The 21,587-nt window shown below is 39.9% G+C and overlaps 1 protein-coding gene across 3 annotated transcripts in view; it reads left to right on the top strand.

Moving 5' to 3' along the window:
- daam2 (dishevelled associated activator of morphogenesis 2) overlaps positions 1-21,587 on the top strand; it is a 104,258-nt gene that overhangs the window by 9,668 nt on the left and 73,003 nt on the right. The window contains exon 1 of one of the 3 annotated variants that reach the window (XM_053237491.1): positions 7,634-17,598. The exons of the other annotated variants lie outside the window; for them this stretch is intronic. The gene's annotated coding sequence lies outside the window, so the exon portion shown is untranslated. Of the gene's footprint in view, positions 1-7,633; positions 17,599-21,587 lie in introns of those variants that run through there. 3 annotated transcript variants of the gene reach the window in all.

Below are 21,587 nucleotides of genomic sequence, written 5' to 3'. Positions count from 1 at the left end.
CAGGCCAAGGGGCCAAGGGGGAGATGGAGATCTTGATGCAGTGTAGAACTTTTGGGAACGTCTAAGCACCACAGGTTTACTTTGGCCTTTTTCACCAGATCAGGCATAAAAAAGAAAGCAGGATATTGAATGTAAGATATTTAGAGTTTGTAATTTCATTTCGAGCTGCCTTAGTGTTCCGGTTGAATGATTTGCCCTTTGGCTTGGGGAATAGATGGATTTGTTTTTAGCTTTAATATGACCTTCATATTGTGTTCTTTTGTGGAATTTTATCATTTGAGAATCTGATAAAATTCTTAACTCCTCACGAGAATTACACTGAGACATGGTTATTGTCAGGTGTGTCTTTACTTTCACATTCAGTCTGTGTTTTGTATGTGTTTTAGGGGCATTTTGTTCTGAAACCAAGACACATGATGGCTTCACGCAACCTTAAGGGGAATTCTTAACGTGTATTCCCTTGTTTGCCCTGTTCTTAATTGTCTCCATGGCACAGATCCAAACACTTGACATCATTACCTTGTTCATATCCATTCTGCTCAGAAGTGCTTAACCTGTTTTAGGTTAAAAAAAAAAAAAAAAAACAAAAGTAAAAGAGAACGTTAAAAGGATGGCTACCATATTTCACATAAAAGCTGATGTTGCACAAAAAAGATTCCATGTATCACCTTTAAGCGTTCTTCAGTTTGTCCAAATGTAGAGCCTTACAACACAAAGTGTATTTATATTAGAGAGGGTTCCAAAGAAAACCCTTTAGGCCGTCAAGAACCCTTTATTATTACCCAGAAATTTCACTTGTTCACGTTCAGTGCATTTGGTGTCTTCTGAGAAAGAAGCCTGAGTTGTTGATACAGCTGAATTATATATTGATATGATTTTGATAATAAATCAAAATAAATTACATCACAGTTCACGTTTCTAAAAGTATCTCATTCTTAGCACTTATGCAAAAAAAAAAACAACTGTATTTGTGCTGATTGTATCATTTTACTTATTTTTCCCTTATTAAATAATTAATGGTTGTGGTGGTTAAACAGACATATCATTGAAATCATATTTTAATGGCACTGTTACAGTGCTTTCCACATTTTGTAGTGTTATAACCTGGAACTAAAATGGCCGTAATTGGGATTGTATGTCATTAATGTACACAGAATAACCCACGATATTGAAGTGGGGGAAAATCAATAGAATTTGCAAATTTGTGATTGCATAAGTATTCACCCCCATTACTGTAAAACCCCAAAATTATTTCTGGCGCAACCAGGTGCCATCAGAAGTCACGTAATTAGTTGAATGGAGTCAACATGTGGCAGTTAAAGTGTCATGTGATAAATACACCTGTTTCTGGAAGTCCCTAGAGAACTAAACAAACAGCATCCTAATGACCAAAGGAGCTATCACAAAAAGTTCTGGAAAGGTATCAATCATGGTTTATTTAAAAAAGAAAGAAATATCACAAACTAGGAACATCCTGTAGAGCCCTATTAAGCTTTTCTTTTGTTATGTGAATTGGTAAATAATAGTTTTGCCATATCCTTCCCCCCTAATTCGAATCAACACAGTACTTTGCTGAGGCCCATCCGAAGCCTTCATCCAAGTATCTCCTTGCAAATCACTAGAAGCATATTACTCTGAAATAAGTGAAGATCATTTCATAAATCATGTGGTGAAGACAACAACTTGTATCTGGTAAAATTTAAAAAATTCTATGGTGGATCATGTCATCCATATGGAGATATTAAGTTTGCTGTATTCCAGAAGTCAGATGTAGGTTTATAAATTTACATAAAGCTACATAGATACTTCTGCATGGCAGATTTGGCTCAGAAATGCAAAATCAAAGATGCTTGAGGCCTGGAAAACACATGGAGTGTTTAGGGATGACAGGCTAAGTACTTATGTACAATACATTACGAAGGACACTTTATTCATCACTGCCGTTTATAGCCTTTTCAGACTACTGTGCTTTACATGTGTGGGTGAACATGATGACTAGATGTAGTGTAAATCATCTAATAACTATAGGATTATGTCCTAAAAAAACACAACAGTGCTCCTTTTCTTTTTCGTTCAGGCGTCAAATTGCTCTCCCAGAGCACCGCCATTCTAGCCGTCGTTAGGAGAGCTTGCTAGCTGAGTGACAAACCGCATCATTAGTAGCAAAGAAAGCATGTTAGCCATAAAAAGACGTCTTCCCCGGAGAGTTTGTGCAGCAAAATGAGGCCCTCTATTTCAGCTTTCATCCCCACTGACTTTGCACAGCTTTTGCCTCTTCGACACTGTTGGCGTGCTGCAAATGGACTGTCGAGTGAAACGTACCATTCCTTTTGTGCTAAAGTTCTCAGACATTCCCACCTCGAAGACATGCAGCAGCTGCCATTACACATGGTCTAAAATGGCTGGAGCCCTTAGGAATTCCACTACACCATGCGGTCTTTTCTTAGGGTTTCACCTGGGGTCACTCTCCAAAGCATGCAAATATAATTTTAGGGAATAATTTACTAATATAATTTGATAAGTCACTGTTTGTAATTTGTTAGCATAAACATGGAAGTGCTCAGTGACTTGTTCGTGTGACCCAGGCCAGGCTTCTTGGCGGGAGGGTAGTTAGTTTGTAAATTCTCCCTGCAGCATGAAGCCAGGACCTCACCGCACGCCTCTTGCTTCTCCTTGATGATGCATAAATACAGAATGATCTGTTATCTGTATCCAGGAAGACGGCCAATAAACAAGAGTCAGGAGCCAAGAATTAGGTACAAACTGTATGCCTGTGTGTATTAGCAACCGAAGGACCTCTCTGGTCATGGTGTACATGGCAGCATGAAACAGGTTATGAATATGTTTGAGATTTAAAGTGAGAGAGCGTGTGTTTTTGGATGCCTATATGGAAAAGACGTCCACACATTCTTTCCAGAAGTGAATCCATGATGCAATGTTTGGGGAATTTGGACCATCTCATTTCTGACCACAGAATTATAATTCGATAATGACTTGCCTCAAATAATGACAGTGGTATGAATTCATTCACTGATAATAATGCAGTGGTCTCTTTAAGATGATCATACGGCTTTCTCCACTGGAACACGCACGTTCTGATGATTTGACGCCAGGTTGCCTAGGCAACAGGCTGCGGAACATAAACGGTGAGATGTTTCATGGAACGCTGGGCTTTGGAGCAGGAAATCCTATGCATTCTTTATCTCTGAGCTGCTGAACATTAGGCAAAGCACGAAGCGAATCAAGCTTGGCATTTCCTTTTTCTAGCTCACCTTCAGCCTTTGTGAAGAAGCCATTTAAATTAACCTCTCAAAACAGCTTGACCTAAGAGAGGGAGATGGAGAGAGATTTGGACTGAGAAATAATGAGCAAGGCGGTCTTTACTCACTGTGTAACTGTGTAAAGAAGGATAAAGTGAGGAAGAGAGGCGTGAGCAAAAGACAATGGAAGGCAAAGCTTGTTCGGTTTGACTGAGCAATACAGCAAGTCATGTTGATGGATAATAACCATTAATGCCACTGAGTTTTCTCCTGGTTGTGGTGGGAGCAGGGGCCAGTCTAAACAACAGGGCCATGCTCAGTCTGGGCTTAAAGCCAAGTGAGACCCGGATCATGCCAGAAAAGTCTGTCGGCATCACCATAATCCAGACTGCTAGCTTTGCCTTATCTAGATTTTCAGTGTGCTGTTATGATTGAGTGCTTCCCAGTGCTCTAAAAAATATTAAGTGTCAGGTTTGCATTATGTAGAAGATATAGGCCATGAGCTGCTGTTAATCATAAAATATTTGACATGGACAGATTACCAGAGATTCAGAAAAAAAAGCCCTGTGAATTCAAGAAGAACTCTTTTTTTTTATTCACTGGGGCTTTATCTTGCATCTGAGGGGGTGGAAACACTTTTCATGCAATGATTATAAATAAAACGGATGTACATACAGTGTTTGGTCATGTTGTATACATTTAATACAGAGTGTAAAAAAGATAAAGCACTGCTGTTTCACTGTCTAACTTTCCATCCTCACCTTTGCTGCTTGCCATTCTACCCAGGGTACTTTAGGAGAAAACTACGGCTGAACAGGACTCCTACTTCTGTCCTTATTGCTCCTCCATGGGCGCCTATAGCTAATAGATGTTGACTGTGTATTAGGCTATTTTCCAGTCCAGTCTTCAGGACCTCTCTGAAGGACATTACCTCGACCCTAGACTGGGAAACTGATGATGAAATCTAGAATGTATAATGAAAGTGTGATAACTTTGAGCACAGCTTATTTATTACTATTTATAAGGCTGGATTTTCTATTTCACTGCAGGCTAAAATTCAGTTACTAGCAGTACTGCATTAAAGCAGTACACTGTAACCATGTCTTTTACATGTTGTGTGTATTCTAAATGGCATTACATTTCCCCTTTCAAAATCTTATCCTTGCATTTTTAAAATATAAGGTTAGCATAACACATTTATCTGAAGTGATTTATGATGTTTAGCACTGATGCATCTGAAGGGTTTTTCTAACTTCAGAATTATTACCAGGGACCTCAGATTGAGCTACTGATGACAGGACATACGTTTTGAATAATTTAATCCTATTATTTTATAAAATTCTAAAAAAAACACCTCATTCATTTTTATGTATTCAATTAGAGTGATAACTTTAGCACCTGCTTCAGTTTTTTCATTACAATCTTTACCGCTAATGCTAGTCAGCTAGTGAAAATTAGATAATGTGACAAGAAATTTAGGATTTAATAAAATTTAAGATGTTCACAAGCTGTGTACAGAATTTTAAAAATTAGTTTCAAGCGGGCAGCAATTTCACTCACCTGCTAATGAGGTTTTTGAGCCTGCAAATTAGCCTGGTAGCTGGCTAGTCAATTAGGTTATGCAGGGTAACTAAACATTAGCTTATAAAGTTTAGCCATATTGTTTTCTCATCTACAACTACTGTTATTATTCACTGAACCGTACTCTATCATCTTCTAAATTTTGTGTGTGCTGGTGTGACTACCAGTTGTGTGTGGATGAATATGAACATATATATTTTAAAATATAGCATATTTATTCAGGGGGGCAGGGTAGCTTAGTGGTTAGCACTATTGCCTTGCACCTCCGGGGTTAGGGGATCAAACCTCGCCCGGTGTGCGCAGTGTTTGCATGTTCTCCCCGTGCTTTACGGGTTTCCTCTGAGTACTCCGGTTTCCTCCCCAGTCCAGAAACATGCGTTGTAGGCTGATTGGCTGTTCCAAATTGTCCGAATGGGTGTGGGAGTGTGTGTGGTTGTGTGATTGTGCTCTGCGATGGGTTGGCCCCCCGTCCAGGGTGTCCCCCGACTTGTCCCTCGTGGCCCCTGGGATAGGCTCCAGGTTACCCCATGACCCTGTGTATGATAAGCAGTAGAGAGAATGGATGAATGGAGTGATAGTTATTCAGTATTATGGTAAGGGAAGTGATGGGACACTGCAGTCCTCCTTGAGTGTATATCTCTGCTCTGTCCTATTCTCGCTTTAGTAAGTATGTTGGGAAAGAAACAGTCCCAGCCGGTGTGAGAGATATCTGTACGTAGCCATCAGCGCAGATCCCCTTGTTTTGGCATTAGCGCTTTGTGCTATTGGTGTCATGCACTTTTTTTTTTCCTCTCACTGAGTCATTCCTTCTTTTATTAACCACACCTTAATATTACATAGAATTGTTACTGTATGGAAATAACTGAACAACAGTCACACTTTGCACAAATATTAAATGGTGATTTATAATACAAAAGTAATAGATATATCAGGGTGGTGCTATTGTTTCAGAGATGAAATGCCAAGCAACTTTGTTCAGTCCATTCAAGCTAACATGCTTTGACCTGGCCACTTGCATATGAGCTCTCTAATGGGAACAGTGTGTGCTGATTTGGCATTGAATTGCTACTGTGGTGGATGTGATTGACCTAGTTTTATTTTTTGTGGTTAAGTCTTTGATTTATTGTTTGTCTCTGAATGAGTGACGTTCATTTTAGAGTTGCTTGAAATGGGTAAGCTGAACATGCTGGGGAGTATGAATCAGAAGTGCATAATAATCCCAAAATGTGAAAGGTTGGAAAAAATGTTAAAATGGAACGCTATCTTCTGGCTTAGAGGATGCTAAGTGTACTATTACATTTACTGCTAAATATCCCTTTTTAAAGCAGCTACATAATAAAGAAGAAATTCAAGGTGAATAGACCAGTATAGACCAGTATTATTATTTAAGTTGGTTTTAGACTGTGCAGTTGCAGTGTTCTTTTAAGATTATTACTTGTCACATTGTCTGATGATCCTAATAAAATCTTGGTCCAATTCTATATCAGACTGTGCAGTAACACAGAAAATGGGGTTGTGTAAACAGAAACAAGCCCATGGTGTAATAGGAGCAATGTTATGTCTAGAGAAAATGTTTGACGAGACAATATGCTTGCTAATTAGCTAGCTGCATACTTGAATGCTGTAATTCATCCGCTGTTTATTTCCATCTGACGTCCCATTTTGTGCTGTCTTGATAAAACTGTGATGAGACATGAGGCATTCTGTCTGCTCGGAGATTTTATTCTGCAGGAACTTTGTCATCGGCCATCTTTGCCAATATAAACTCACATCTTTGCCAACTGCCAATATAAACTCACAATCAAAGAATTCTTTTATGATGTGCGATTTTTGTCAGCAATTACATACCAAAAATTGTACCGGGTAAAGCTGGCTTTAGCGCCGGCTCTTAGTACAATGTCCGCCTGACATCACTATGAAGTGACTTTAGGGATGTGTGGATGCAGGACAGAGCTTTTTGACTCAGAAAGCTTATCCATGAAAAAAATAAGTACCTATAGCCTTTTAGTGCACCAAAAGCATGGTCAGAATTATGCTCAATACTTTTCCATGGGTGATGCTTTAATGGCAATGATGGTAGTGCTTAAAAAGTAATAAATATTATTTCATCATTAAACAGTCAAACTAACAAACAGCTGCAATAATGGCATAATGTTGCCCTTACTATGGCTGTTTTCAACATATATACCTTTTGGTTTCCTTCTAAATTAATTAAGGAGCAAATTAAGGCATAACTGATCAGATGATCACGCATTCTTTTATAATTGTTTGCCATTTATGCAGAGATCTTTTTTTGCAGCATCGTATTGATATTGTGTGTTTGCGTATAGACGTTTCCCGTACTGGCTTGTCTAGTTCTCAACTCATCAGTCATTAAAACTAATCAATGCTTTTTGTGGCTTCAACATCGCTATTATTATTATTATTATTATTATTATTAATTGTAGGACAACTTTAACATTATGGCTTGGGACATTGCATATTCTCCTGAAACCAAAGCACGCAGACCTTTGAGGAATTTGCATAGATTATATTTGTGGAACAAAGAGAGCTGAGTGGGTTTGCTTCCCAAATGCAGAATTTTTTTTAATTTTTTTCAAAAGAGGTCAAGTTTCCAGAACAGCACAAGCCTTTTGAGGCTTTTGTACATTTTATTGGTGCAATAGCAGAGTGTTTCTTCTTGCTGTTTCAGGCGGGGCACGGCATGTTGCCTAGCACCAAGAAGGCATGCGTTTTTTTTTTTTTTTTTTTTTTTTTTTTTTTTTTTAAATCTGCAGAGACAGAACTGAATGTCTTATAAGCAAGATAGCTGAAGCAAAGAACAAACTGAATACACGGGTATTTTAGCTAGAGGATTGTCTGGTCTTGCCTTTGGATGGGAGCTGCTTGTTCATGCCGCCCGTACTCAACCCCACCCTGATTTGGATTAGTGCCTTCAGTTCAGTCATAAGTGCATGAATATCCTCATATTTCTTCCAAAGATAACTGTGTGTGTGTTTTTGCACTCTGTTTTGGAACGCTTGATATTGGCTGCAATTATAGATGGCTAGGGAGAAATTCTACTCCCCCATCTCAGTCCATTCACTCTGAGTGTTTTACAGTATTGTTTTGCATCTCAAAAAAGTGAGTCAAATTATGCATAACATCAGTTACAGATACAGAGCAAATACACCCAGTTCTCTCGGCTGCATAATAAAAAATGATCTCCATAAATTTCTCACTGGCCCTGTTCGTTTTACTGTGGGATTTACTATCGCATTAAAGTGCAATGCTGGCATTTCAGCAGTTTCACTACGTTCTTGTGAGCTTTGCAAAAAAAAATGTTGAAAGCTTCTATTAATGCATGCTGTTTTAGTGATTGAGCTGCAGGGTTTAAATATAAATTATTCACTCCTCACTGTTTTTGGTGGCGTGAACGCTAGAAGTGGAGAGACGTGCCCAGTGTTAGCTGTGGAAGTTATGAATGCTGAATGAATGTTCAAAGAGAGAGCTGTGTTCGTAGAGGTGGAGGAGGAGGAGCGAGGCTCTCCTGAAGCTTGCCTGCAGAAGTGTCGCGTGGCTACGGTCGATGAGTCTGGCAGCCACAGCTGCTTCAAATCAACACTCCCCAGAAATAAGCACAAAGAGCTCCCTCATCTTCGGCAGTGCAGACCCTTTTTCCCCTCTTCTATCATTGCATCGTTTCCTCCCTCACTCGTGTACTGCTCCTGGTGAAGGGTGCCGTCACTGCTACTCCCCTGGCTCACTTGTTTACCCGTCCTCATTTTAGTTTAATTCAATTCATTAATCATTTTTTCCTGGGTCAGGGTTGTGTATCCTTCCTTGTTAACACTGGGCATGAGAGAGGAATACACCCTGAATGGGCAAGTTTTTAACATACGATTAGATTAACATTATGGTCCCTGGAGGACTAGTGGTTAGTCCACGGCGCTCTCATCTCTGCAGCCTGGGTTCGATTTCCGGCCAGGGAACCTACCCCAGCCACTGGGGTTGCACGGGGCAGTGCACTCCCAGTGCCGGTCTCAGGCCCGGATGAAATTGGGGAGGGTTGCGCCAGGAAGGGCATCTAGTGTAAAAACTGTGCCAAATCAAATATGCGGACCAATGATCTGCTCTGGCGATTCCTAACGGGAGCAACCCAGAAGAAGAAGAAAACAAATATAAAGCAAAAGGGATTTGAATATGGGTAGGAAAAGGTTGCTGATGCTTCAAGTTCCACAGTTGGTTCCACAGTTGCTATGACGTTCTCTACAGTGTGATCAATTGACTTATTTTTGTTTATCTGTGTATGTATATATGAAATATATCAGCATCTATGTTAGCATAGTTGCCCTGTGATGACCATATGCAGATACATTGTACTTTGTATTTACACATGGCATGGACACCATAATTGACATAATATTCATGTAGTCATTTGGCTAAATAATCAGTCCTTCTGGTCCACATCAGAGCAGCACTTGGATGTTCATTTGAAGCTGTCGAAGCCAAGGTCAAAGGTCAGTGCTTGGGGAATGTGAGCATTGCAAAACTTGGCCAAGAAAGTGTGAGGAACATGCTGTCCTGTGTTGAGAGCTGTAGTAAATCTGATAAAGTGCTCGACAAGTGGGGGCTGTTGCCCGGGAGGAGCAGGAGACACGTGTACCTGAGCAGTGTTAAGGGTCAGAGAGCTTCCTTTATTTCATTAAAAGTGCTAGTATTAAAAAAAGACAAAAATGTTAAGCTCATGTTCTAGTATCTGGAGCATAACGTTGTTCAAAATGACAGCAGTGAGTTTGGTATTTCCTGTCTGTGTTTTATTCCTTACTCAATAGTTTCAAGCAAAAGCATGGTAGGTAAAGTAGGTAATATGTGTTTATTGATACTTGATTAAAGGTGGCAGTCAGTGATTTTTAAGCCAGTAGATGTTTGTGTAATTTTTGGCAAATTAATCTTATAATTTTAGCAGATATCATTAAAATATCTGTTTAAAGGAAAAAAAAAACTCAGGGGTCTGGCACCCAAGGTCCTGTCAACAGGATTTAAAGAAAAAAAAGCATACAACTGAACAGGACAAGGTGTGTCTATTTGCCTGTCAGTCATGTTGTTTAGCCTAGGCAGTGGTTTGCGAGTATGTGTTTCAGGGATGTAGCTTTGGAAGAAACACCAAACTGTATTGAGCTTTATGCCTACAGTTGTGTATGTTCTAAAAAATACGTTTAGAATTTATTAAGAATTTAGGAATTCATACATTCTTGATATCGGGATGAGACATGCTATTATTATTAAGCTATTTTAACTAGCATAAATGTGAAGGAAATGTCTAGCATACTGTGTTGAAGGTGACATGTTGTGACTCAGGGAGTACAATCATTCTCCAGACAATTCTCATATTGCGTTATCTACTGCTAATTCTTTAGGGATAAGACAACTTTGTAACTGACTTAATCAGAGCAGATTGTTGTTGGCATCTCCAAGAATAAACAGGAAGTGTTTGTTTCAGTTGGGAGGCATAGGGTTAAATTAGATGAAGTTACTGTTCAGTCTGTAAAGACATGATCTTCCTATACCACAGGCTAGAGCCTAATTTAAGGACGGGATCTAGATTGTAGCCCAAATCACAAAAACTGGACTCCATCGATGCTTCCTGTAATGTCGTCAATAGAAGAATGTCTGTCTTTGATTTCATGATGATAACCATGTATTGTTAACTTCCTTTTTCTGGTGATTGCTAATTTCAGATGAAAATGACAACACTAAACTGTTTTTCAGCTTTTTGTAAACACATTGCTGAGATTATTCCCTCTGACAGCTGTTTACACATGATATGCCTTCCTAGCAGAAGCTTCATGTAAACACTTCCTATTTGTCCACAGCCATGTGAGTTAATCAAGTGGCTAGGCACGTAGCACACTCATTAATCCCCACGTCTTCAGACAAGGTCCGCTCATTTCAAAGCATTTTGGATCAACAGGACCCCAAGGTCATCCACGAGATCAACGGAGGTCATGATTTGAGACATGCACCTGTTTCTTGGGACTCCTTGTTATACAGAAGATGACTTGCAGATGTGGCATCAGAAGAAATGTAATACACAGGTGTCTGCAGACATCCAGCCATGAACCAAGCTCAAGTTTCCACTCGTCTTGTAACTGCAACACAAATCTGCACTTTATGAATGTTTGATATGGAGCTTAACAAACGATGTTTCTACACATGGAACACTTTAGAACCTGTGTGCCTTTACTGCGCTTATAAAAGAAAGGTTGAAAGTAACCTTGGTAAAGTACACCACCATCAAGATGGTCCTTTGGTGTTTGTTAAAGTTCCATTGATCAGTGGTATGAATATCATGCTGCTTGACCTGTGTATCTGGATTTGAAGTTTCTGTATCAGTGTAATGACGTTTGGTATATAGAAACCAGGCATTTGAAGTTCACTAACAGGAAAAGAAATGCATTTCTGGTTCTGGTCTGCTTGCTTAGCACCACCCAAATGGAACCTGTAAAAACACTCCAGGATTTTACTGTCAGCCGAATTTACTAAGCCAGAGTTACAAGATGCAACTTTTACCCTAATTATAGCTACAATGAGGCTGTATTGGTTAGCCCTAGTTTGAAGTTTCTTGGAGCAGTTGGAGTCAACAGTTGGAAGTGGTTCAGACTCTGCCTCCTGATCGAGTGGCAAGCCAGTTGTAGCAAGTGTAAACTCTACAAGTCTACACATTTAACTCTTAATGTATGGCTGTTGACAGAATCTATTCATCTGAGTTGCTGGCCTGGAATGATATTTGTGAAAATGTCAATGTAAGACGTATATAAGGAAATCTTGTGTGACAGTTGTGACATTAGAGTAGCTCACTCTATAAATGGAGGACTAATTGGGTTGTGGCAGGAAGACGAGTTCCTGAACAACATAAATTTGTAAAACTACCACAACCACACAAACAAGAAAAAAAGCTGGGTTGCAGTTGCCAAAGGCCGGAACCAACCGGGTGTAATCTCTGTGTTTGTTTGGATGTTGCTGTCTCCAAGTAACTGGGAAGCACTTGTTTTTGTGCAAGTTTGGTCTTATAAACAAATTTAGGTTGAGCAATGTGTGATCTCTAATCATTAGTGTGTAGTCCCCAATTTTTCAGTTGCCATAGTCTATAATAATTAATCAGAAACTATGTGATACACAGTCTTATTATTATCTGTTAGGATCTTAAGTATTGCATTGTGTATCCATGATTTGAAAGCAATTGGCTTGCTTCATAAATAGGAGATTGAGTTTATGTTTTAAGTCTTATTAGTCCACAAAAGTTTGTGGACTCCTTCCCTTCACATCAATATGTGCTTTTTGAACATGCCATTGCAGATTTAGTTCCCCTTTTGCTGTTATACTAACCTCCACTCTTCTGGGAAGGCTTTCACCTAGATTTTGTAGCGTGGTTGTGGAGATTTGTCCATTCAACCACAAGAGCATTAGTGAGGTCGGGCACTGGGACACAGTCAATCATGTTCCATTTCATCCCAAAGGTGTTCAGTGGGGCTGAGGTCAGGGCTCTTTGCAGGAAACTTGAGGTCTTCCACTCCAGCCTTCGCAAACCATGTCTTCATGTAGCTCAGTTTGTGCACAGGGACATTGCCATGCTGTGATGTACTGGTGTCCCATCCAGGGTTTATTCCTGCCTCGTGCCCAGTGTTCACAGCAAGAAAAGGCCTTGATATATGAAATAATGCTACAATTGTGCTAAATGCTAAATGATAATGCTTCATTATCTCTAGGGACACATCCATTATTCCAGTTTCTAGTCTCTATTCCTCTTCTGCTTCAGTGGAAACCACATCTGTCCTCTTACTGCCTTGTTTGGAACTTGAGCAATTTAGCACACAAGGTATATCTTAAACTGTAAGCTGCTGGCAGAAATAACTAACCTGTTATATAAATAATCATATTTATTCTATAAAGCAAGAACATATGGCTTCCAATAGCCCTAATGAGGAGAGAAATTCCATTCCACTCAGATCTATTTGTGTGGCACTAGCCATCCTCTCCCATCACGGGTGTGTTTTGTTTTGATCCGTCATTATTATAGCATGCACTTTCCAGTGAAAGAAAATGAGAGGGCAGATGCAGTCGTCTTTGACACCATGATAGTATCCAAGATGCTAGGTGGGGAGACCACAGCAGAAGTGGTCACACAGCACCACAAGAGAGCTCGTCACACAACTGCAAACAAGCATGGTGAACTCGTGCTATACTGGAGATGATTACAGTTTACTCTTACAGTGGGGCAGCCACCAACACCAAAACAAGCAGCATGCAAAAACAGGGAAAGTGGAATACTATGATATAAAAATGGATGCTAAATTTACCCAGGCTCCCAAGGAATCTCATTAGCAATCATTACACAATGATGAACCTCTGTTTGATATGCGGGTCAGAGTCATGTTGACAACTTGGTAGAAACATCTGGTTATTTGGCACATACAAGGTTCCATTTACCATCCTAAAGGAATAATTTGTTTGTGTTTCTGGGAGACCACTTAAAGATTGTACGTAGAGCCTATAACAGAGAGTTTTCCTTCAGGAAGATAAGAACTCTAACCTAAAGGACCATTGAAGAATCTTTTTTTTAACAGTATAAAACCAAACATTTGCATTGGAAGACAGAAAAGTAATTGTTGAAGGGGGGCACATAATAAAATCAGGTAAAGCACCATGGACTGCTCCATACTGCAGTGAACATGTTTTCTACCACTCTTGCCCCTTTTCTTTATCATAACCTAAAAAAACAAAAACATCTACACCGATCAAACCCAATAAAATACAACAAGAGACAGAGGTTCTTTCCTTAATAGTAGGCTTGGACGCCATGACTTCAAATACCCGTAGCACAGCAATCCAAACTGCACGGCTGACAGCATCTTAGGAATTACTGGAAGCTGGTAAGGATCTGGACAGTATTCTTAGCTCCTGCACGGTACACTCAAATATACTGTCAGTTATAGAGAAACACCCAACTTTGTATTCTTGCTTCTGTTCTGGATACAGCAAAAAGGCAGTCTGCAGTCAAGGAATTAACGATCCTTTAATTCAGTTCAAATCAAAAGGTGTTAGAGGGCCGAAAACGGGAAGCAAGGCAGAAGCATTCTTTCAAAATGCAGCATAAGTACATCACTGGCATTCGCAGACTGACCTCAAGAGCCATGAACCTCCTCTAACCTCTATTTATCACCAAGCCAAAAATGGCTTAAACAGACAGCGCATCTTTCTCTTGTCTGTGCCTTTTCTCTCGGGAGCCAGTAGTGAGCCCTGTGGTATACCATGTCAGCTCTGTAGGATAAACACACACCATATGAGCAGAGCCCCACCAAAATCAACCTGCCCTCCTGGAATGTGATAACTGTAAATTAAATCAGTATGAGGATTTTAAAAAGAGTGTGAGGATGAATGATTTTTTTTTTTAGGTGACAGAAGAATATGTGTGTGTGCCTGATTGCAAGAAACGTGTTTAGGTTACTGTGTCAATACATGTGTGAAAACAGGAGGCAGGGGCCCACTGCTGGTCTAGTGTTAAATGGATTCGACCTTTTCCTGCCAATCTTCATCATTCACCTTTCTGGGGCGTCAAAAATCATGGTAACTGGTGAACACACTGACAGTGTTGACAAAAGGGTCATCCAAACATAGACGCAGAGTCATTTAGTGGTTGCCTCCTATTTACTGAATAGCATACTCTTCTGTTATTCATTTGGCCAAGCTACAGCTGTGCATTTTAGAAAAAATATCAGCAGTCCATGAAAATTTGAAAATTGGTTCACAAAATAGTTAGAGTAATGTCAGAGTAATGTCATAAAATGATATAAAATGATAGGGAATATTATTGCATCAGACATATCACAAGATTTAGAGGTTAACATGCATGTGTGGATTATACAGATAGTGAATAACTTATCACTGGTACAGATTCATTCATTCATCTTCATTAACTCCTTTATCCTGGTCAGTAGATCCGGATTCTATTCTGGAAAGACTGAGCCTGAGGCGTGAATACACTCTAGACACCCTACTCACTGGTACAGATACTATACTTTATTATTGCTTAATTGAAGCCCCTAGATTGCCTCTCTGATAATAGCATGTAATATATTCAGAATATCTCAGAACAATGGTTCCTTTTCTTAACAAAAGCCAATCAAGGACAACTATTAGAAGCATGGAACTGTATACATACACTATATGTCCAAAAGTCTGTGGACACCTGACCATCACACCCATATGTGGGCCTTCTCCAAACTGTTGCCACAATGTTGTAAGCACACAACTGTATAGAATGTCTTTGTATGCTGTAGCTTTACTCTCCCTTCACTGGAACTAAGAAGCCCAAACCTGTTCCAGTATAACAGTGTCCCTGTGCACAAACTGAGGTCCAAGAAGACAGCATGACATTGTCGTGCTGGAACAGGTTTGGGCTTCTTAGTTTCCACTGAAGCGAAAATGTAAAGCTACAGCATACAAAGACATGGTTTGGGAAGGCTGGAGTGGAAGACAAGGCCATGGTTGAAAGTTGGTTAAAAATAATTTCTTATGTGACACATTACATTCAACGTAAACGTATTTCCTTTATTTATATGCATTTATTTAATCATGATTTTCTAAAGCTTTTTTTTTTTTTTTTTTGTATACCCATGTTTTTGTTACAAAGTGAATGAATTGTCCTATCCAGCTGCATTAGGATAACAGAGTAACTAATTTGTCCAAACATGAGTCAGCACCTAGCAAAGGCATATTGGTGAATCTATTGATTTGGATCTCTGCTATCTGCCTTAGGGACCAAAGCTGAAACATCAGCATAACTGAAAAGGTCAAAATGTACAGAGCTTAGATGCTGACCAAAGTATTTGAATATAAATTTCAAGTATTGAATCATATACATGTCACATTAAATAAACTTTGCTCTTTTCCTGTGCTGTATTTAATAAGTATACATTTTTGCCAATGTTTTAAAACATCTAATTTGAAATTACAGGGTATGGTTTTGAGATAAAAAAAAAAAAATCACAAGCTTACATACAAATCTCAAAAATTCACATTTCAAAAATACAGATTTTGTCTAATACAGATTTTTTTTCCTATTAAGCAGCTATCTTTGACTGTTAGCTGATAACGGTTGCCAGCAAGCTAACATTAGCTTAGCCCAACTATCTAGCTGCACTTAAACGGTTATACTGGGTATGTACTAATCATTGAAGGTTTAACATCACTGTAGAAAAGTAGCTATTTTATTTATTTGTTTGACTACTTTGCTCTGGGAATCCGGTACAACCTTTGGTGTAATGTACATAAAACCATTGGCAAAATGTACATTTACTAGAGACACTCATGTAATTCAAGTATATGCGATTCATTTTCAAATTTTTTTTGTCAGCTTCTAAGCTCCATAAAAATTACAAGGCAGAATTCCTCATTTGTGGACATAAATGGGAGTCACATAACTGTAATTTTGTGTCAATATTGCTAACTAAACAAGTCAAACAAATCAATACAATATAATACAATACAACAAACAATGATTTGTTGCTTTCAACCTTAACTTACGACATTAGATAATTAGATAGATCTGCCTTTGAACCAAACCTCCTGTGTGTCAAGGAAGGTCAGAGGTCATGTAAGACCCGCCATCTGCTTTTCTCCTTTAGATGAGCCAGAGAAAGATTTTTCTCTTTCTCTTCCCCTCTTAACCTGAGTTGCACTTTTGCAGTCTGTTCTGAGGGAAATTGTTTTTGGCAAAGTGTAAAAAATCGTTCAATAATTGGCAGGTGTAAAATCCCATTCCACATCGCATTGCACAATGTTAGAATTTGTGCTTAATATGTTCAACATGAGTAGCAGAGACGCTCACAAAGGGAGTCTTGAGTTACTGACGGCACCCCTCTCTGTCTCCCCAGACCTCCGTTTTATCGTGATAAGGTAATTGCCCTGTGGCCCTTGAGGAGATGATGTGGCGACACTTATCTGATTTTTGTCCTAATGCATGTGTAGTCAAATGGTGTGGACGTGACATCTCCAAAAGAGCTTTGTTTGATAAACTCATCTGATTTGCATTGACGTTTCCTGAATTCACAAGTCTGGTATTTGCTTAGTCATGCTAGTCAAGTTATACAGAGTAGAGTCTGGATTTGAGCATGCATGTGTGGATGTGTCAGTGTGTGTGTGTCTGAGGAAGACACTGGACAGGAAAGGAGTTCCTCTGGGTGTTCCATGATCCCCAGCCCACTTCCGCTATTGAGCTGGGCTGGGGAATGTGCTTGCTGAGGATTAGGGATGGTTATGGGAGGAGTGGGGGTTAGTGGGAAGTGCAAACTGTGAAAGGGTCACTTCCTTTCGTCCTGCTCTCTTCCCATACTGGCTAATATACACATGCACGCTGTTATATGCTGAGGTCAGTATACAGAAGAGGATGGGACAGAGAGAGAGAAGGCACAAAAGCCTGAGAGAGAGGGAGGGAGGGATAGAGAGTAGAAGAAGGAGGGAGTAATGTCAACAGCTCCAGTCCCTGAAATGCAGGCTCTGGCATAGTAGCTCAGAGAGAAGTGGCAGCTCAGGCTGGATCAGGAATATCATTTTGTTTTCAAGTACTTTCGATATTCACTAGTTAGCAGAGGTGGATCTCAACAAAAGGAGGGATTCAGTCAAGTAAGATCAGTAGCGTAGGAACTTTTTTCAGTTGCTCTGGGTATATATGAAGATTGCAAGATGAAAGATCTTCAGGGGTTGCTTTCTAGAAGGGGTGAGTACACATTCTGCAATCTGATCACACTGTTGATGTCCGTGGTTTGCCGTGCCTGTAAGATGATCCAGACTGGGCAGACACTTTAGAACAGGATCCAGCTACATTTGCAGCACGCAAAGCTTTAAATAGAATGAATGCCACTGTTTAAAGTCCAGGCTGCCAAAGAGGACTTCTTCCAATAAAATGAGCATTTGGAAAGCTTTCCCTCTGGAGCTTTGCAAATATGAATGTATAAATCTGCTTTGTAGTAGATGGACTATGAGACACATCTGTCTCAGTCCTGTTGTTGCAAGTGGTATGAAATGTAAATCTCACAGGTTTGCTATATCATAGAAGATCTTGTTCCTTAGAGTGTCTTGATTTAATAAATATTCCACAGAGTATACTGAACTGAGTGGCCTGAGCTCAACTGCATGGCAAAGACTGCATTTGGGAATGATTTTGTCTGTTGATTAACTGACACATGGAAGCTGCTGCTCACACTTGTTGGTCTCTGAGGCAGTGTGGGTCGGTCAGCGGTCTGCGGTAAAATTATGGAACATCACTATCCAAATGGGAATTATGGGATTCTAGTTGGCCCTGGGGAGAATTAAAGGATGCTAGGAATTGCATGGTGATGACTCTGGGAATGGGATTATTTAAAAATAATGGCATGTACCATTAAATGCTAGGCTGTGCTCTGGGGACCAGTATAATTCAGCTGATCTAAATTCCCCCTGCCTCATATCCTCTCTCCTGCCACCCTACCAGAGACCTTAAAGCCCTGAAGTCAGGCTCTACACTCCACTAGGCTCTGATCCTCTCCCCAGTGGTTCTACCAGAGAGCCTAAAGCATAAACAAAGGGTGAACACTCCAACGGCCTTGATCCTTTCCTCTATGACCCTACCAAGAACCTAAAGCCTAAACCCAGGGCTTAAACTTCACCCCTGCCTGACCCAGTGACGCCATTGCAGATTCTATAACTTAAACCTGGATTTAAACCCTACTAGCCTTTGATTTTCTCTATAATTGCATAAAGCCTGTCATAACAGACCAACCTACTTTTCTTTGGGCAGTGGTAGCTCTGTAGTAAAGGCATTAGGCTACTGGGCTACTGATTGTAAGGTTCTGAGTTCAAATCCCAGCGCCACCAAGCTGCCACTTTTGGGCTCTTGAGTACGGCTCTTTACCCTGAACTGCTCAGGTGTATTCTGACCAGTTGAGGGTTAAGGGACTGGTCTGTAGTAGTTGATTAATTGACACATGGAACTGCTGGTCACATTTGTTGGCCAAGGAGATGATCAGGGTTCTGCGGGAACATTATGAATGGAGAATTATTATCCAAATGGGAATTATAGGATAATTCTAGCATTAAAGCATGCTAGGAATTTTACTGTAATGACTCTGGGAATGGTATTTTTTTTAACGCCAGGCTATGCTCTGGGGGACTAATCAAATTCAACTAGTCTAAATTCCACTAGCCTCTAAGGCCCTAAACTCAGGGTCTGCACTCCACCAGCCTTGATCCTTTCCTCTATGCCCCTACCAGAGAGCCTAAAGTCTAAATCCAGGGCATAAACTTCACCCCAATCTGACTCAGCAATGCCATCACAGATCCCAAAGCTTAAACCTGGATTTAAACTCCACCAGCCAGATTTTATCCCTAAAAGCATAAAGCCTGTCATGGCAGATCTACCTACTTGTCTTTGGGCAGTCGTAGCTCAAACTGATGCTTTTGACAATCGATTTTCTTACTAATTCACAACTCTTTGATGTTCTTCACCAGCGTTTCTTACCGTCTTTTCTCATTGCATTTGTAAAAGTAGTACACAAGCTGTGCTTGTGCCTCTCTGCAAGGCAGCTTGGGAGATCTGAGTGTGAGGACACTAATGAACGATAAGCAAAGCCCAAAGTCACATCAGCAAGCCCTGACGGATGTTTAGTTTTTCCTGCATCTCATGTATTATGGATTTATGAACTACCATATGCTTGCTAAGAGCACAAGCTCCATCAGCACTCTTAATGAAGTCCTGATGTTTTATGAGCATCACAGATTATGGCGGTATTAGTCATTGTTAAAGCTGTTTTATCAAACCAGTTATATCATTAGTAGCCATTAGCGATTACCATGTGCCATTATGTAAACATTTCTACCATTTAATAACCGGTAATATAAATAAATAAATATAAATACAGAGTAGAATTTCCACTGATTGACATAATATTGGTCAGTCCGGTCATAAAATATCACAGGAAATGCTCAAGGGTTGAAATACAGTGATATTAAAGCTGATGTCATCTGGAAGTCCCCAAACGAGTGTGGAAAAAAGGGAACTCATTGTGCCACTGACACAGATTTGAGGCTTATAACGTATAAGCTTATCATTGTGTCATACAGTGCAGCAAGTTCGACAGAAGAGCTTTGCTGAAACTATTTTGAAGGCTGTCTCGGCTAGAGGTAGCCTACAAGGCATACTGTAAACGTCTGATGCAAACATTCCAGCCATTATATGCATCCCTGCAGACCTCTGTTCTTCAGCACGCAGCTGTTGACCTTTCACCTTATAGGAACGTGACACAGCTTAGTAATATATGATGCCAGAATGCCAAGGCCACCCTTTGCCTGGGATGTCTGACTAAGGCAAGTAGAGGAAATCCTTCATGACTAGCCAGAAGAGCGGGTTTGTATCAACCTGTCACCGCTCTGGGTGAGCTGACATAACATATGCCTGGAAATACTAGAAAGAGGAGACGATGTGGTGCTATTGGCCTGAGACACTTTGGAAAATTACAACAATCGAGCAGCTGCTGAGTCAATGATTTGGTTATATTTTTAGTGAAAACATGGTCTTGGTCTTCGTTCAAGGTTGGGAGGTCGCTGAGGATTAAAGCTCATAGTCAATTTGGTTAAACACAAGTACAGAATAGTAATATGGAGTGCATGCTTTGGCTAACCGCATGTCACTTCCAGCTAGCCATATGACTGTGCTTTAACATTTTCACAGACCTCAAAATGCATCCAATTAAACAGACAAAAACAAACAAACAAAAGAAAACAATTTCTTACCACTATGGCTGAGATGCTAGCGGATCTGATGGAGAGTGATGTGAGCTATCAGGTTCCACGAGACCCTTGATGAAACATGGGAATGCACTGTGAAGGGCTCATGGAATGTAGACGGTAGCATAAATAGCATCCATTTCATATTGGCTCCACACTATTTGCAAGTTCTCACAGCAACAGATGTATTTGCCTGCATCCGTCGTGTTGGCATTTCATTTAGAAAGATATTTCGTACAATAGTACCCAAGCATTTTTGGGGGCGTGGCTTTAGAGGAAACGTTGAAGGGAGGCACTGTATTTGTTTGGATTTTCAAAACAGCTAGCTGTAGGTAACTTCTGTCAAAATCATCGACTATATCTTCACACGAGCATTTCAGCTAAAATGTGTTTTCATTTGGTGAAGTTCTCATCATGTGCAGCCAGATTTAATAAAATAGCTGCTTGGAGGACAAACCCCAGATTCTTAAGTGAGAAAAAAACGAAAATTATATGAACCACCAGCTTCCAACCAATGAGGACAGAAAGGCTTCTCCGCTTTGTTGTCAATCGTGCTGATGTTAATTCAGAAACCATGCAGGTGGTGTGTTCTCACAATGTTTTCTGGAAGAGTATGTTTGGCGGTAATTAAAGGTAGGCATGGTTTTGTTTGAATTTATAATTTAAAAACAGCTATCTTCAAAATTGCTTGCTACACCTTTAAGCAAAATGATTGTTTTTGCAGTTTTTTTCCTCAGAATTTTATTTGCAGCTGTAGTAAATTAGCTATTTTTAGTAGTTTCATCCGTTCCGTGTATGTTTGAATTGCTTTTTAAGACTATGCCTTTATAAACATCACCATATATTTGATTTGCTTTTATTGCAAGGAGTCCTGTTAAAGCAAATCAAAGGAACGCACTTAGGGGGATTTTTTTTTTCCCCCCAACATTCTGGATTGCATGCAGG

The sequence above is a fragment of the Pangasianodon hypophthalmus genome, chromosome 10 (genome assembly GCF_027358585.1).
Source record: "Pangasianodon hypophthalmus isolate fPanHyp1 chromosome 10, fPanHyp1.pri, whole genome shotgun sequence".
NCBI lineage: Eukaryota > Metazoa > Chordata > Actinopteri > Siluriformes > Pangasiidae > Pangasianodon > Pangasianodon hypophthalmus.
The sequence above is the reverse complement of the archived record's forward strand: the minus strand, read 5'-3'. Positions and strand labels throughout refer to the sequence as shown.